The sequence below is a fragment of the Oncorhynchus kisutch genome, linkage group LG3, assembly GCF_002021735.2.
Source record: "Oncorhynchus kisutch isolate 150728-3 linkage group LG3, Okis_V2, whole genome shotgun sequence".
In the NCBI taxonomy this organism is placed as follows: Eukaryota; Metazoa; Chordata; class Actinopteri; order Salmoniformes; family Salmonidae; genus Oncorhynchus; species Oncorhynchus kisutch.
In genome coordinates this window covers 70,439,344-70,457,088 of record NC_034176.2, presented here as the reverse complement: position 1 = coordinate 70,457,088, position 17,745 = coordinate 70,439,344, and positions in this window count along the sequence as shown.

Below are 17,745 nucleotides of genomic sequence, written 5' to 3'. Positions count from 1 at the left end.
ATGTTGACTATATTTTCTGTGAATTGTTATAACCTTATCTGATAATATTTGTATGTGCTAAGGAGCACCAAATACAGTGTATTCTTTGTTTAATAATCAACATTAACAAAGGCAAACAATCAGTTGGACTTACTGGTTGCAGTATAACAATCTTAATTTGGTAGGCCTGTGCATTTGATGTTGGTATACTTTGTTGGATTTTGGTTTACGTGGCTTTTCAGTTTGCCTTGCTTGCATGGTCTGGGGTTATAATTTGAGTCCCTTGCATCCTTCTACCACTTGTAGGTCTGCTAAAACCACACAGCCTGTCCATGGCCCCCATGTTAATCACAGCTGTCTGAGCAAAACTGATGACATTTAGTATTAATACACTATGTACGTTACAGCAAGCGCAGCACGCTATTTTCACCACGGCTATTTTCAGAGCACACAAACGACTCTCTTTTTGAATATATAGTTTTTTCTCAAACACAAAAATATGCTGTTTTGTCATAAATCATTCAGGTTTCCCAGATCTGTTTAAAACTATTAGGTGGAGATCGGTGGACATCTCAGTAAGAGGTCAGTCTCTCAGCCTCATGGACAGCACTATAGTTCGTTTGATGAGTATGATATAGTGTAATTTCTGTTCCCCTGTACCTTGCTTTACAGAGTACATCCACATACAGGTCTACTACATACTACATAAGGCTTCAGATTACTAGGCCTTCGACAGCTAAAAACGAGATGAAAGTTAAACAGGCGTCATTGCGCTCATCCCTTTTTGGGAAAGACAAGAACACACTTTCAGTTCTGTGTTTGAATGAATGGCTCAATACATTAAATATGTGTTTTTTACAATGTAAAAAGCTACAGGAAATAGGCAGATAACATTCCAAAAGAATCAGGCCTATAATTTGTTTGTTTTTTACATTTCTATTGTTAGTTAACAAGGCGGTGTCAGAGGAAGGCCCTAAAAATGGTCAAAGACCCCAGCCACCCCAGTCATAGACTGTTCTCTCTACTACCGCATGGCAAGCGGTACTGGAGTGCCAAGTCTAGGACAAAAAAGGTTTCTCAACAGTTTTTACCCCCAAGCCATAAGATTCCTGAACAGGTAACCAAATGGTTACCAGGACTATTTGCATTGTGTGCCCCCCCAACCCCTCTTTTACACTGCTGCTACCCTCTGTTTATCTAAAATGTGTAGTCACTTTAAACATACATTCATGTACATACTACCTAAATTGGCCCGACCAGCCAGTGCTCCTGCACATTGGCTAAACGCAATGTGTCCCACCACCCGCCAACCCTGTTTTTTACACTTATGCTACTCTCTGTTCATCATATATGCATAGTCACTTTAACGATACCTACATGTACATACTACCTCAATAAGCCTAACTAACAGGTGTCTGTATATAGCCTTGATACTCTTATTTTCAAATGTCTTTTTACTGTTGTTTTATTTCTTTACTTACCTACACACACACACACACACACACACATATAAAAAAAAATTCTCGCACCATTGGTTAGAGCCTGTAAGTAAGCATTTTTCTGTAAGGTCTACTATACCTGTTGTATTCAGTGCAAGTGACAAATAAACTTTGATTTGATTTGATTCAGTCTTGACCATCATCATTTTCAGCATCACACATGCACACACACACACACTCACACACCCACACACTATGTAAAAGAGGAACTGGGAAATTCTCTTTTAGATTCAGTTCCTTATGGGGGGGGGGGGGGGGGTTGCTGTGAATGACTCCATTTGTGTGTCTAAATTTCAGTATGATCTAGGCCGCAAAACTTAAAATATAAATCTATAGGGGTATTTCAGTGATTGTCTTGTCTGATCACGTTGGGCCTTTTCTTACAGTAAGGAAACATAATACGTATCGTATCTTATCAGTCCCTGCTAGATCAGACCAGCTTCCTTCTTTGTTAAAACATAGTAGATAAAATGTCTATTGTGTTTGGTTTCCACCAACGACTTGTGGACAAAGCTCCTGGACTGGAATATAAATACTTAATTAATGGCAATACTAAATAAAACATGCTTTTTAATACAAGACTAGGTCTGGTAAACCAGCTACAGGCACACGGATGCTGTTGTGTTTAATGTATCACTTGCACCCATGGACGCTTTGGTTTTAGGCTACGAAAGCGAGCGACTGAGTACTCGACAACTTGAGATGTCTGAATGCAGTTATGTTCAGAAGATGCATATCTCTGATGGCTAAAGCATCCTTATAAGCAAGCAGTCACATTGACACCTCTTACTGAACAGCCCCTTATGGCTTTAATACCCTGAGTTCTCAGGGCCTCAGTGTGACAATTGTTCTCATTTAGCAATACAAAAAATACACTGGAGGGGGACTCAGTCAGGGTCTCAACTTACTGTTTTGAGTTAGAATAGTAGAATACACAAGATGCAATTTTGAAATTTGGTTGTGCCTCAGCAGCTTTTCTCTTGTTATGTCAGTCACTGACAGTCAGTCGATTAGTCAATCAGCTAAATTATTTTTGATTGTTAAGTTAGTCTAGCTACTGTATCTAAACTTCTAGTAATCATGGTCCAATTATCAACCAGGGAGCCTCATTGATTTTGTTGTCACTCTCACTCAAATATCATATTAAAAACTGCAAACATTTATCTCCATCCTATGGCAAAATTAGTAGTAGAATTGCGTGAAATTACTTATAAAATTGCAAACATTTCTCTCCACAATGGCAACTTTTATAGAATTGCAAGAAATTAGCTGTTTGAAGCTGGTGTACAAAACTAAAGGTAAAAGTCGCAAAAAGAAAACTTAAGAACTGGAAGCATAGAAATAGCGCACAAGAATTACATTTCTATAACTCACAATTCTATGTACATTTGGTCTGGTTTCCCAAAAAGTTGCAACATATTGCAGCTTACATTCTTTTCTCTCTGCTGCAAAATGTTTTGTTTGCAAGGTGGCACTCCCCCACCCCAAAATGTTTTTGCTTAGGGCCCTGAAAAGCCTAGAGTCTTTTGCAACTGACTGCATATGTGGGTATGGATGTGGATATGCAGACCGAGTTCAGATTTCTTGTGGCCTCCATCCCCATCAAGGTTGCCCATACCTGGTTTAAACCAATTTGAGTTAAAAAATTAAAAAAAACATTTTTACAGGCTGTTTCTTTTACATTGGCAAAATACTGTATTCTTAAGGATTGCAAAATAGTCACAATGCAGGCCTACATTTCTAGTCAGGACTATATCTGGCATTAAATGGATACCTTTGATTACTCATATGTCATAATCTGTTAGTTTAATTTGGACAGACAGAGAGCCTCTACTAGACCTCTGTGGCCTCGCACTTTCGGGTCACAAGAGCGTACCCACAGACCCTCTCACAAGGGGATGACATGCAAGACCACTGACTGTGGAAAACAGGATACAGAGACCGTCGCAACAGGAAATGTTGCACTCTTTGTCTATTATTTGACCAAAATTTCTCCAGATCAATGTCCACACTGTGCTGGTTTTGACAGCATTTACGTAATCATCCTCTGACAAACTCTCTTGAACAACTAGTGTAATTTAGCTTGAATAGTTGGAAACATGTTATAGCCCAGTAAAACATTCGATAACACTTTATTTGGATAGTGAGTTGGAAAATCCGGACTATGTTGATAAGCAACTGCTTGCTAAGGTTATGGTTAGGGTTAGGTTTAGAATAAGGGTTAGGATAATGGTTAGGATTAGAGCTAAGGTTAGTAGATAGTTAGTTGAAATGTTACTGATAGTGTCTGTAAAGCATCTATAGATGGACTATCCAAATAGTTTACCAAACATTCTTCATTCTAATTATTATTTAAAGAGTCCTGTTATTAGTTTTGATGTGCTGACAACATATTATAAAACAAGTAATTACATTTAGAAGAAACAAATTAAGACCAATGTGGATACAACCTATTAGCTTCCAGTGATGACCATAAGTCTACTGCCTACATATTAGCTAAAGATAACTTTTAAAGGTACATTTTTACTCTTGATGTAAACCATTGACTCTCAGTCAAAGATAAAATATACTATTAACGATCAACAAGGGTAAATTAGCATTTATTTTTCAACAACTTATAACGCAAGACTATCAAATCCAATAATGGATAAGGATATAATGCAAACTGTAACCTAGTGATCTAGAAAGGCCAAATTGCCTCTCAAATTGCCTCTTTACTCTATTCAATCAAAAGTAGCAAGAATACCAACACTAGTTATACAGATATATCTCTGAGTTGAAACCAGCATAAAAACATATTTCATAACATTACAATCTGTATCAAAGGATGCTCATGGGAAGAAACGCCTCCTGTCCCTCTCAGTCCAGCCAGCCTCACTCTTACCGTCCCTCTCATAAGTCTTCCAGGAGCAGCATCTATAGTAGCACGCTCTCTGTGAATGTAGGAGAATCTCACTGAGTCAGTTAAGCAAATTGCCACAGAGAGCAAGAAATCTGAGATTTCTATAACTTAACTAGGGAACTAAAAACTTCCTTAAATTTTTACCAATTTAACCTGGAACTCAAAAGATTTTCTTCTCCTTCTCCTTCTTCCTTAAACCAGATGGTAACTAAACAGCTTGCCACAAAGCAAAGCTTGATTAGAGGTAGTGGTCGAGGTAGTCATCTGTGATCTGATTTCTGCTCACTCTGTGGAGCCACTTGCTCCTTCCAGGCCTTATACTGCAGGTGCAATCCAGTAGTATGCCATAGACTCCATTAGATTACCATATGATGAACTGAACACCAAGGGCCCTTATTGATTTGGATGTATATCAGAGAGTTGTTTATAATTATCACGAATCAAGGTAAGACCCAGATGCAGACACGTCGAATTGACAATGGTTTAATATGCCAACAGGGGCAGGCAATACCCAGGCCAAGGCAGGCAGGGGTCAGTGAACAAGAGGTGGGGCAACGGTACCGAACGGCAGGCAGGCTCAGGGTAGGCAAAGGTCAAACAATACAGAGGTGGGGCAAAGGTACAGGTCGGCAGGCAGGCTCAGGTAGAGTGGTAAGGCAGGTGGACTCAGAGTCAGGACAGGCAAGGGTCAAAACCAGGAGGGCGAGAAAAAGAGAGACTGGGAAAAGCAGGCGATGTGAACAAAAACGCTGGTTGACATGACAAACAGGCAACGGACAAACAGAGAACACAGGTATAAATATACAGGGGATAATGGGGAAGATGGGCGACACCTGGAGGGGGGTGGAGTCAATCACAGGGACAGGTGAAACAGATCAGGGTGTGACAATAATTGAACAGAGTGGACACACACTGCTTTGGGAGTGGGTTATCCAAATGTAAGTCATAGCTATTTGATTTGTCTACTGTCTACACAGATAGTAAAGCACTGGTTGTATGCATATGTGTTGGAGGATAATCAGAATATCAGATATCCCCAAAAAACATTCTCGAAAAAGGGAGCAACTGTCAGGAAAATTATGGTTTTGAGGGCATGGCCTGGATAGACAGGCTGTAGAGAGGACCCTGACCCTGGTTTCCTGCCTGACTGACACCAGCAGTTTCGTTGGCCATCATCTCTTTCACAATGACATGGAGCCTCCCCTGACAGGCGTGCAAGGGGACATCCAGATTTCTCACTTCTTATTCCCGATTCCTCATTTTCCCCAATGCACTCAGCTTGTCAAGATCCAACCATCAGACAAGGCTTGGATAGAAGACAAAGTTAAATCACATGGCCCATTGACAAGCACACACACACACACATGCACGCACACGCACACACTATGTTTTCCACAAACTCTGCTTCATGGGCCCTTGTCCCACCAACCATAAGTTCCTCTTTCTATATGCATTGCTCAAGTCAGCCAGGGATGACTCATAGTGCGGACATTATTCATGTTTTCTGTTATCTTAACCACTCACAAACAATCTGCATGTGTTCTCAAGGCCCTCGTGTGTCCATTGTGTTGCACAAAAAAAGTGTTGTTTTTTTCAAGATGGTAGGGATAAAAACAACGAACAGAGGACATAGAAGACACAGTATGTGGGTATATGCGGGTGTATTGTGGTGGAAGGTGGGGTGTGTATTTTTGTGTTTGTAAAAGTCAGGTTAAATTAGTAAAAAAGGGAAATGGTTGCAAATGCCAGAGCCCATGTGTGTCACATTTTGTGCAGATATGGGATATACATTTTAAAATTATTTATAAATATTGTCTGATCGTGATGAAGAGGTCCCCAACCCTGTACCCTAGACACCCACCTGAGCAACCCACACACGAAGGAGAAATCCTTATCTGTTTCATCAACATACTGCAAGTAGCCTATATCCAGCCAAGACAGAAAAATAAAGGTGGTCAGTGACCCACTAAAGCAGCACTGCCCCCTCAAGTGTCTGAGCCTGGCTGGCAGGGTTGGTCCAATAAAGCCAAAGCCCCCAGATGGCTGAGCATAATATACAAGGAATTTCTCAAAGCTGCTAATGAGAACCTTGATGACCTTTTACCATGTAGTGGCAGTGCTAGCAACACTAGCTGCAGTAACCCATGGGGAGGGGGTCATACTTGGACAATCAGAGCAATCAGGACAAATTATTGTGGCCAGGGTGGTACAAAATAATGAAAAGGTCTGACTGCACAGAGATGCTTGGGAAAATGTTCACAACGGGGGACCAGTGTTTGTGTGTTTCAGAGTAGGGGGGTGTATTTGAGCGCCATCAGCTAGGACTTGATATTGGTTAATCATATCTCCCCATTCTTGCTCAATTTTGCATGTATTCCCAAACATCTACAATTGTATATGCATGTCTGTGTGTGTGTGTCTGATGTCTGTTGCAATGATGTTAGGGACAATACAGGATGAATCACAATAATTGTTTGTCAAACTAATAAATACTTGCCAAAAATTACATTTTTGTAATGGCAATCCTGGTTGTAGGTAACAATCCTTCGTATGAACTGACAACACTATTACTCATATTATTTGTTAATTGTGGAAATAAATTAAGATATGCAAGATTTTTTAATATACAGTATATTTACCCCAAAAATATGGGGAATTGGAAATGATGCAGTCAATTACATTGATAGAAGCCACAACCTATCTGCAATATCAAAGCTGATCTACCCCCTAAAAACATGTCTGCATCATAAAAAAGAATAGAATAAAAGAGTAGAAACGGTGTTATAGATTAATGTCATACCTTTTCTTGATACAAGTTTTTATTCTGAACACACACTCAGGCAGCTATTTGAAAGAGGCCTCTGCGCACTACTCATCCTTGGACAGGTGCTGTCTAAAGAAGTCATTGGCAGTGTCATGACGTTGGCCTCTTTGGGTATAGCAAGCCTCATTCTCCTCTCCCTACCTGGCCCTTTCTTCCTTTAACTAGGTTGCTGTGGTCAGAGAGACGTCGTAAATACCTGAGGATCTCCTCATGGACACACAGTATAGAGAGAGTACATTTTTATAGAGAACAAAGCAATTCCTTCCACCTCACAGAATTTGAGGTACGAACAAATTTCATGTTCCGGAGAAAGTATAAAAGAACGGTGAAGAATCCAGCTAGGAACTGGTCCGTTAGTCACAACTTGGGGAAGCTCATGGGAGACGGTGTGGCCACATTACCATAACGCTGTTTATATAATAGCCTCAGATATGAGGTTTACATCTAATTGTTGTAGAAGATGAATGAGTAAGTATGATACTGTTTGTATAATTGTGTCATATGATTTTGGACTGTTTAATGAAGGAAAATACAATTCCCTTTTGATTTGAACTAAATCAGAGGACCGCCTCTGAGCCAAGTTAGGGTCAGACATCCTGGGACAGCCCTTTTCGGCCCTTCCGAATAAAACCCCCACTCGGATTTTCGATCAGCAGACCGAGCTTACCTCAATTACAAGATGGCTAAAGGTTGCAGACCATGTTTTTCTCTATTAGGGGAGACAAAGGTTGTAGACCATTGCTGAATCTTTTAACCATACCACGTGGTTAAACTCTTAGACTATCGATACCGACAGAATAAGAACAAGTCTTTGATATTAATTACTAGTCTGCAGCTAGGAATTCGGCGTCATTGAACGCGAAGAATGACAACCGCCGAAACATCCATTCTATAACGAATGTCACTCTGAACAATCCCCTCTAACCACAACCGAGAGAGAGGGAGAGAAACGGACAATTCTACAAAAGAAACAAACTTTTCACCAGCGATCAAGACGACACACTGAGCGTGAATATATATATTGATTGCAATTGTTCCCAAATGAGTGAGCGTTCATGTGTAAAGGATTAGCATTTCAATTTATATAATTATTAACTCTGTAGTGACTTCTTAGTCGACCCCCACTTCCCCTTTTGTCTAACAAGCCGCCATGCCAGGTTAGCCCACTAGGGCACATTCTCCTATAATTTCATGTAACCACATTTACCTTGTTTGTTTGTTTGTTTATGCATTTCTGTGAATTACTTAGTTAGTAATAAATAAATGATTTAAGACAATTGATGTATTGATGACTCATAGTGAAGACTGGGTTCGTGCAGATAACCAACAATTTACGACGTTTGGAATGAGACGAACGTGAGGTAAAGTCAATAATTCAATAATTCGAAGACTAATTGATCAGATAAAATATCTGAAAAGTTATTTTAGGAAATTATAACTTTGTAATCGGAATATTTTTCCTTGGTGCCCCGACTTCCTAGTAATTACGGTTACATGATTAATCAGTCTAATCGCGTAATAACTCATTACAGAGAATCTTTGATAAAAACTATCAGTCTTCAGTTAATGATAGTAAAGACACAACATTTATGGTGTCACCTGTGAGGACTTTAAAACTAGGATGCATTTTTGGGTCATTTTGATAATATACATTTATGACGCCCCGTGCGAGGAATCTAAGAGAGAATTAGACTTTGCTGCGGAATTCTAAATATCAACTGTGCAAACAGAATTGTACAAACAGACTGCTTTGTATACATTCAAATTGGTTGTATGTGTGTGTGTTCCCATTTGAAGAGGCTCCAGAACGCCTCCAGTAGTGGTTTTTAGCGTCAGAGCAATGAGTGATAAATTCCAGATTTAGTCCGTTAGGCCAAACGGTACTATTTCTGTCGGTCAATATTAACTTCTAGAGCCAGTAAGGTTAGAAATTAGAAGATATTAGTTCGGTGTCCGAGCCAAATTATTTTTGTTCCCCCACCGTACTACACCAGTGTGGACAAACTACAGGCATACCTGTATTATGTACCGTGTCGCTCCGGTCAACATAACGCTAGCAAAGTATGCCGAATGGTTTAATGTGAGACGTCACTAGGAAACCCACCCTTTCCATGGAAAAAGGGACCCTATTTTGTGCTTAGAACGTGATATTTCTGAACAACGTAGGATTACGAGATGCTAAGCTAACAGAGGGGTAACATTGTTCACTTCCTGTGTTCTGTTTAAATTCCTTCGCCTTGCGTGACGGAAGTCCCGCCCTTTGTACTTCCGTTTGATTTCAGCATTCTGCATCAATGGTGGTGAAGAATCGCAAGTACATCTCTTAAAAGAAAGGTTTGAAATCCAAACATGGATCACGTTAAAATAATCCAGCAATCTCAATTGCTTGGGTCTCATTCAATTTATTTATTTAAATTGTCAGACATACAGTGGGGCAAAAAAGTATTTAGTCAGCCACCAATTGTGCAAGTTCTCCCACTTAAAAAGATGAGAGTTTATTTTCATCATAGGTACACTTCAACTATGACAGACAAAATGAGAAAAAAAATCCAGAAAATCACATTATAGGATTATTTTATGAATTTATTTGCAAATGATGGTGAAAAATAGGTATTTGGTCACCTACAAACAAGCAAGATTTCTGGTTCTCACAGACCGGTAACAAGGGAGAACTTGCACAATTGGTGGCTGACTAAATACTTTTTTGCCCCACTGTACCTTTCTAGGTTCTTCCAATTAAATGAGACACCTTAACCTTTGCAATAGTAACCCAGATGAACCAACTTCCCAGGTTAATTAAAAGTTTAATACCCAGATAGCCTATCCAGGTATGATTAATCATTATCATTGATTAATTCAATTTGCTTTTGTAAATTCATTCACGTCCAACTCCCACAGTACTGTTCAGTACTGATGGTTCATTAACATCTATAAATAGATTAAAATTGTTTTTGCAGCTCCCAATATATTCCAAAACCAAACTTTGGAAAATTAGGAAAAACATTTTTTCCTTTCAAAATGTTCTAATAATGTGCAAGCTGTCAGAGGGGGTAGTCCCCACTCGCCCGCTAATTAGTGAACCTCCACCCGCAAATGTATTGATCTCTGACCTCAGCAGCGATACCAACCCTAATTATGCCATTCGTGGAAAATCAGACAACAACGCTTTCCAAAATCAACCATCAGGCGCAGGTCTCGTAAAGGTTCTCTCCAGTCTAGCACTGAGGACTTGCCACCCAAGATTGGCATCTGTCCAATACCGCAGTGCACAGCTGAAGTACGAGCAGGTAATGGGAGACATAAAGGGACAGAGGGAGAGAACCGGGAAACCAATGACAAATGCAGAAAAGGGAAAATTCTGCTAGCTAAGGAACTGCGCTTGAAAACTGAACAATTAAATGTAATTGCAAAAACGTATGACGATGAACAAGCACAAGCTCTTCAACAAAATCGTCTTCTACAGGAACAAAATCATATGCTACAGGAACAACTCGATTTAGCCAAAACTAAATACGATGATGTTCACGCCAAACTAGATAAATCTGAAGAGTTATCTACAAACAGGCGCGCTCACCTTGATAACATGCATGCAGTTTTGTTGAACGTCACTCAGAGTAACTGTCACGCCCTGGTCGAAATATATTGTGTTTATCTTAATTTATTTGGTCAGGCCAGGGTGTGGCATGGGTTTTTGTATGTGGTGTGTTGGTATTGGGATTGTAGCTTAGTGGGGTGTTCTAGTTAAGTCTATGGCTGTCTGAAGTGGTTCTCAATCAGAGGCAGGTGTTTATCGTTGTCTCTGATTGGGAACCATATTTAGGCAGCCATATTCTTTGAGTGTTTCGTGGGTGATTGTCCTTAGTGTCCTGATGTCCTTGTTCTGTGTTAGTATACACATGTATAGGCTGTTTCGGTTTTCGTTACGTTCATTACGTTTATTGTTTTGGTAGTGTTTGTGTTTAGTGTGTTTTTTCATTAAACAGTAATCATAATCTACACGCCGGATTTTGGTCCGATCCTTGCTACACCTCTTCGTCAGTGGAGGAGATCGTAGAAAATCGTTACAGAATCACCCACCACAACAGGACCAAGCGGCGTGTCAACAGGCAGGAGCCGCAGGAGAAGCAACAAAGGCAGCAACAGCAGCGAAAAGAGGAATGGACATGGGAGTACGGTTTGGACTACAAGAGTATGGACTATACTTCTTGGGAGGAGATAGACAGGTGGGCGGTCGACCCAGGGAGCAGTGCGCGGAAGGTTATCGGATAATGGAGTTGGCGAAGCAAGCACAGCGGCGCGGACGGAAGCCCGAGAGTCAGCCCCAAAAATGTATTGGGGGGAGGCTCACAGGGAGTATGGCTACGCCAGGTAGGAGACCTGCGCAAACTCCCTGTGCTTACCGGGTGGCTAGTGAGACCGGGCAGGCACCGTGTTATGCTTTGGAGCGCACGGTGTCCCCAGTGCGGGTGCATAGCCCGGTGCGGTACATTCCAGCTCCTCGTATCGGCCGGGCTAGAGTGGGCATCGAGCCAGGTAAAGTTGGGCAGGCTCGGTGCTCAAGAGCTCCAGTGCGCCTGCACGGTCCGGTCTATCCAGTACCACCTTCACGCACCAGCCCTCCGGTGGCAGCTCCCCGCACCAGGCTTCCTGTGCGTGTTCTCGGCCCAGTACCACCAGTGCCAGCACCACGCATCAGGCCTACAGTGCGCCTCGCCTCTCCAGCGTTGCCGGAGTCACCCGCCTGTTCAGCGCTGCCGGAGCCTTCCTCCTCTCCTGCGCTGCTGGAGTCTCCCGCCTGTTCAGCGCAGCCAGAGCTGCCAGCCTGCATGGAGCAGCCTGAGCTGTCAGTCTGCATGGAGAAGCCTGAGCTGTCAGTCTGCATGGAGCAGCCAGAGCTGTCAGTCTGCATAGAGCAGCCTGAGCTGCCAGTCTGCATGGAGCAGCCAGAGCTGCCAGTCTGCATGGAGCAGCCAGAGATGTCAGTCTGCAAGGAGCTGTCAGTCTGCATGGAGCAGCCAGAGCTGCCAGTCTGCATGGAGCAGCCAGAGCTGTCAGTCTGCATGGAGCAGCCAGAGCTGCCAGTCTGCATGGAGCTGCCAGAGCTGCCAGTCTGCAAGAAGCGGCCAGAGCTGCCAGTCTGCAAGAAGCGGCCAGAGCTGCCAGTCTGCAAGAAGCCGCCAGAGCTGCCAGTCTGCAAGAAGCCGCCAGAGCTGCCAGTCTGCATGGAGCAGCCAGAGCCGTCAGTCAGCATGGAGCAGCCAGAGCCGCCAGTCAGCATAGAGCAGCCAGAGCTGCCAGTCAGCATGGAGCAGCCAGATCCGTCAGTCTGCCAGGATCCGCCAGTCAGCCAGACTCTTCCAGATCCTCCAGTCAGCCAGACTCTTCCAGATCCGCCAGTCAGCCAGACTCTTCCAGATCCGCCAGTCAGCCAGACTCTTCCAGATCCGCCAGTCAGCCAGACTCTTCCAGATACGTCAGTCTGCCAGGATTCGCCAGTCAGCCAGACTCTTCCAGATCTGCCAGTCAACCAGACTCTTCCAGATCCGCCAGCCAACCAGACTCTTCCAGATCCGCCAGTCAGCCAGGATCTGCCAGAACCGCCAGCCAGCCAGGATCTGCCGGATCCAACTACCTGCCTGAGCTTCCTCTCAGTGCTGAGCTTCCCCTCAGTGCCGAGCTTCCCCTCAGTGCCGAGCTTCCCCTCAGTGCCGAGCTTCCCCTCAGTGCCGAGCTTCCCCTCAGTGCCGAGCTGCCCCTCAGTGCCGAGCTGCCCCTCAGTGCCGAGCTGCCCCTCAGTCCCGAGCTGCCCCTCAGTCCCGAGCTGCCCCTCAGTCCAGTGGGGTTCTGGGTGAGGACTACTAGGCCATGGTCGGCGGCGAGGGTGGACTATCCTAGGACGCGAGGAAGAGGGACTAAGACATTGATAGAGTGGGGTCCACGTCCCGCGCCGGACAGACGCCCACCTGGACCCTCCCTACTGTTTTGATGTGCGTCCGGGAGTCCGCACCTTGGGGGGGGGGGTTCTGTCACGCCCTGGTCGAAATATATTGTGTTTATCTTAATTTATTTGGTCAGGCCAGGGTGTGGCATGGGTTTTTGTATGTGGTGTGTTGGTATTGGGATTGTAGCTTAGTGGGGTGTTCTAGTTAAGTCTATGGCTGTCTGAAGTGGTTCTCAATCAGAGGCAGGTGTTTATCGTTGTCTCTGATTGGGAACCATATTTAGGCAGCCATATTCTTTGAGTGTTTCATGGGTGATTGTCCTTAGTGTCCTGATGTCCTTGTTCTGTGTTAGTTTACACATGTATAGGCTGTTTCGGTTTTCGTTACGTTCATTGTTTTGGTAGTGTTTGTGTTTAGTGTGTTTTTTCATTAAACATGAATCGTAATCTACACGCCGCATTTTGGTCCGATCCTTGCTACACCTCTTCGTCAGAGGAGGAGATAGTAGAAAACCGTTACAGTAACACGGTTCCACTCAAAACTCATTGAAGTCGCTGACCAAATGAATGATGAGAGAACTCAGGTGATGAAGATGGAAATATTGATTTCTAAGCAAGCAGAGGAAATCTTATCACTAAATCTCTCGCTCCGTACTCAAGACCTCTATCTGCAAACCATGACAGATAAGTTTGAGACCGAAAGGAGCAAGTGTGACACTCGTGTCCAAAAACAGTGCTCTAAGCGCTCAAGTGGGCTCTGCAATGCAGCAGAATACCACCCTTAGGTACCATCTGGAGGAAGTCCAGCGTGACTACCAATCCAAGCAACCGGAGCCCTGTACTCACAGGAGTAAAGACGATAGGTTTCAGACCTTGCCTCCCTCATGTGTCCCTCAGTCTTCTCCTCTTGGCCATTCGGCACTGAGTAAAATTGCACCTCTTGGCCAACAACAAGGCTTGGCTTCTCCTCTTGGCCTTTCGGTCCCAATCTCTCCACAGGATGAAGCCAACCCTCTCCGCCCGCTTGGCACGGAATACCTTGACAAACTCATCAAGAATTTCCCCACCTTTGACCCCGTTCCAGGTCAGCCAAACGATACTGAGAAGTTCATAGCTGATATAGAGGACGCGTTGGATGGCTACCCGAATGCTACGGTTTCTGACAGGGTTTACCTGTTGAAGCGAACATCGAATAGACACGTGACAAGGTTCATTCGTCTACAACAGCAACACGTGCTAAATGACTACGCTAAACTTACCACAGCTTTGAAAGTAGAATTCAGTGGTTCTACGACTCGCAAACACGATAGCTCACTGGCTAACACAGTCAAACAAGCTCGGAACGAACACCCACAAGCTTACTATCATAGGCTTCGTTCTGCTTACTTTGGCCTACTCACTGAAACAGGCATGGAAGACCTGTTACCTTTTAAACAAATGTTCCTGTCGAACATGTATCCTACCTTCATTACCTACTTGGGCCCTGCCGCCCACGTTGGCTTGCCTATCTTACAACTCAGAGAGCTTGCAAGCACAGCTTTTTAGGCATCAAAAGTTCACAACCCTAAGAGCCCTGACCACTCGGTTTTGAAGTTTGACCAGGAGCACTCACTCCAGTTAGAGGGTGCATTATCAGGTATTGGAGCATTGAGAGATGAGGCAAACAACAGTTTCTACCACAAAACCATGATTCCAATAACCTCCGCGGTTGAAATAACTGTAAAGTACGTCGCCATCAACAGGACTACCACTACAATCGACCTGTTCACTACGTTCCTGCACCCAACCCACAAAAAATGTCAGAGCACAAGGGTAACAAAGGGTTGAAGGACGATCAAAACATAGACCAATGTTCTCCAGAAGTTCCACTACGGGAAGAACTAAAGAGAGAACAATTTGGGAAAATGGTAAAAGATAAGTCACAAGGACTAGACGAGGAATTACCGGACACCAGGTCCGCAGGAATTAACACCCATAGCAAGGACGTTAAAGTTCAAATTTCTCCCGCTCTCATTCAAGACCCTATCCAGGGCCCGCTTGATCAAGAAACTTTGTCTATAGACTCTGATAAAGAGGTTGCGAAGAAAAAGGTCAAACGCTTCGTTAAAGCCAAGCCCACTCAAAATCGGAAAAGTCAATCTGCTTCCACCTTGAACAGAAATGGCACATCACGTCGTTGAGAATGACCACTCCACTTTGTGGGGAGTATGTCCACTAAACACGAATCTAAACGGCCATACCTGGAAACAGTCCCGGAGGACTGCTTAACTTGTCATGCGCTAATTGATTTGGGTGCGACAATATCACTCATCTCTCAAACATTGTTTGATGATCTTAAAAAGGCTTTGAAGCCAACTAAACGTTGGTTAAAAGTGGAACAATACGACACTACACTTCGAGGGGTCACTCAGACTACCTCGCCTCTCACATTGAGAGTCATGCTGAAACTACACTTCAAGGACGTATCGCTTGTTCACCCTGTATATGTTACCAGCCTCGAAACTGTAACCCTGCTACTTGGAACAGACTTGATGGATCGGTTACTCCCATTGATGGATTGGAAAACCAACCAGGTATGGTCACAGGCCACCGTACCTCCTCCACTGACCACACTGTCTTCCCCTAACGCTAGCTGCAATGCAGTCATTCACGAGGGGTATCTGTCGAAAGCACCCCTTGGGAAAAAGATGTTTAAAAACCTCTTGGGGCAGAATCCAATCCAAGGAGATATTACGATATCTCGACACATTCCATCAGCCAACCTGATTGACCATTATTTTCATGATTTTGAGCCAGCTGTCTCTGTGAATAAGCAACTTCCCTCCTCCTTGCAGTCATGCAATATGGTAGTTGAGATTAAATCTTCTTGCCCTTCGGACACTTCCGCAAGCACTGCGGCCGTATCAACAAGAAAATGCGCAGAGTATACTCTGCTTCCGATGATACCCTTTCCGTTTTTTTAGGGATTATCATTCCTTACAATGACACTAATGTTGTCAGTCCAGCAACTGACCCGATGACTCCCACTGGTGAAACACTTTGCGATATCACAGACTGATATTCTCGTCTCAGTTCGCAGGTACTGAAGAGGTTGCGGTGGTGACTGACATGCCTCTACAGCCACTGAGAGTTTTGAAGCACAAACACCAGGAGATTTGGTTGAAAGGTTACAGCCATTCTCATAACAACGCAGCCGTTGACAACTCGTACATAGGGTCCTACCTTTCCGTTTGCACCCCCCCACCCGCGGGGGAATATTTGCCCAGACCCATGATGAGCCTCGTCGAGGCCAGGGGGGGTCGAGACTACGGACAACACCGTACGAGGCCGCCAGAGTATAAATTAAATCTAGTTGTAAACTCCCCTATGAGAACAGTGAGAGGCAGACAGGCCCCTAGACGGGGATTATCTTAGAACACATCTAAGATAGTACTGAGGTGTACCACACTGGTCGTAAAGGAAATCCAGTGGACTTGTCCACCTCCAAAACAAATGGCAACAATAATCATTCCTTGCCATGTGTAGGTTCAACTACAATTACAACTAGTAAAATGCTCCAATCATGTGTTCTGGTAGTATAATATTTCCGAATAAATCGGTAGGATAACTGGTCCCTTTGAGCACCAGTACCAATACCAGCGACAGTCAGTCTAGCTACAATCAGTAAGAAGGTTAGAGACCTAACCAATCAAATTACCCTTGACAATAGTGACATAGGAGTCACTCAGAGTGCAACACGTGGAAGGGAATCTCCAGTGCACTCTTCCAATGGTTAACACACGTCACTAATAAATAGAATCCTCCATTTAGGAGGAAAATTATTAGAATCATTAACCACGATCACACCACGTACGACTGGTCTAATACTTAGAGTACTTCGGTCGTGAGGTTAGCTCCTCCGTGGATAACATAGACTTCATACCTATCACCACTACAATAGTGGAAGACACAGTGACTTGTAGTAAAAACTACTAGACTCCCTCGACACCAATTCTGACTGACCTCCAGGCATTGACCTGAAAATTACCTGACTACGTCAGACGCATTCTGAACAAGTTGTAATCTGCCAGGATACTTGGTTTTCTTCCCTTGACATACGCGCTTGTGTAAGCATAAACGCACATCCACAACGGAACATCCCATTAGGATTTATGCTAGGACCACTTAAGGGTCCAAGCAAAATACCAGCCTTATTAAAGTTGAACATTTACTTCTAGGCCTTTGACTCTACAGCACTCACCAGTTTTCTTCCCAGAAGTCCATAGGTCATCCCTGTAGACTGCCCAAAACTAGTGTCTTACAGCTGTAAACTTATCATTTAGTTATCAACTTAGGATAGTGCCTAAGCAACACACCAAGTAGGAAAACCCTAGATATGGCATTAGAGAAAATGCCATGATAGTCATTTTGCCAGAACATTGGACGTATATAGAATACAGTCCAATTAGATGATTTTTGTGTGAGAACTATATTTTGTATATCTTTTGTTTATGCTTTCATTCCTTTTCGGTTCAGTTCCTTTGACACATAGGAAGTGATAGAGCCATAAACAAAGTCCCCATACAACCATCACTTAGTGATTGGGAGTCCCATAGGGTGG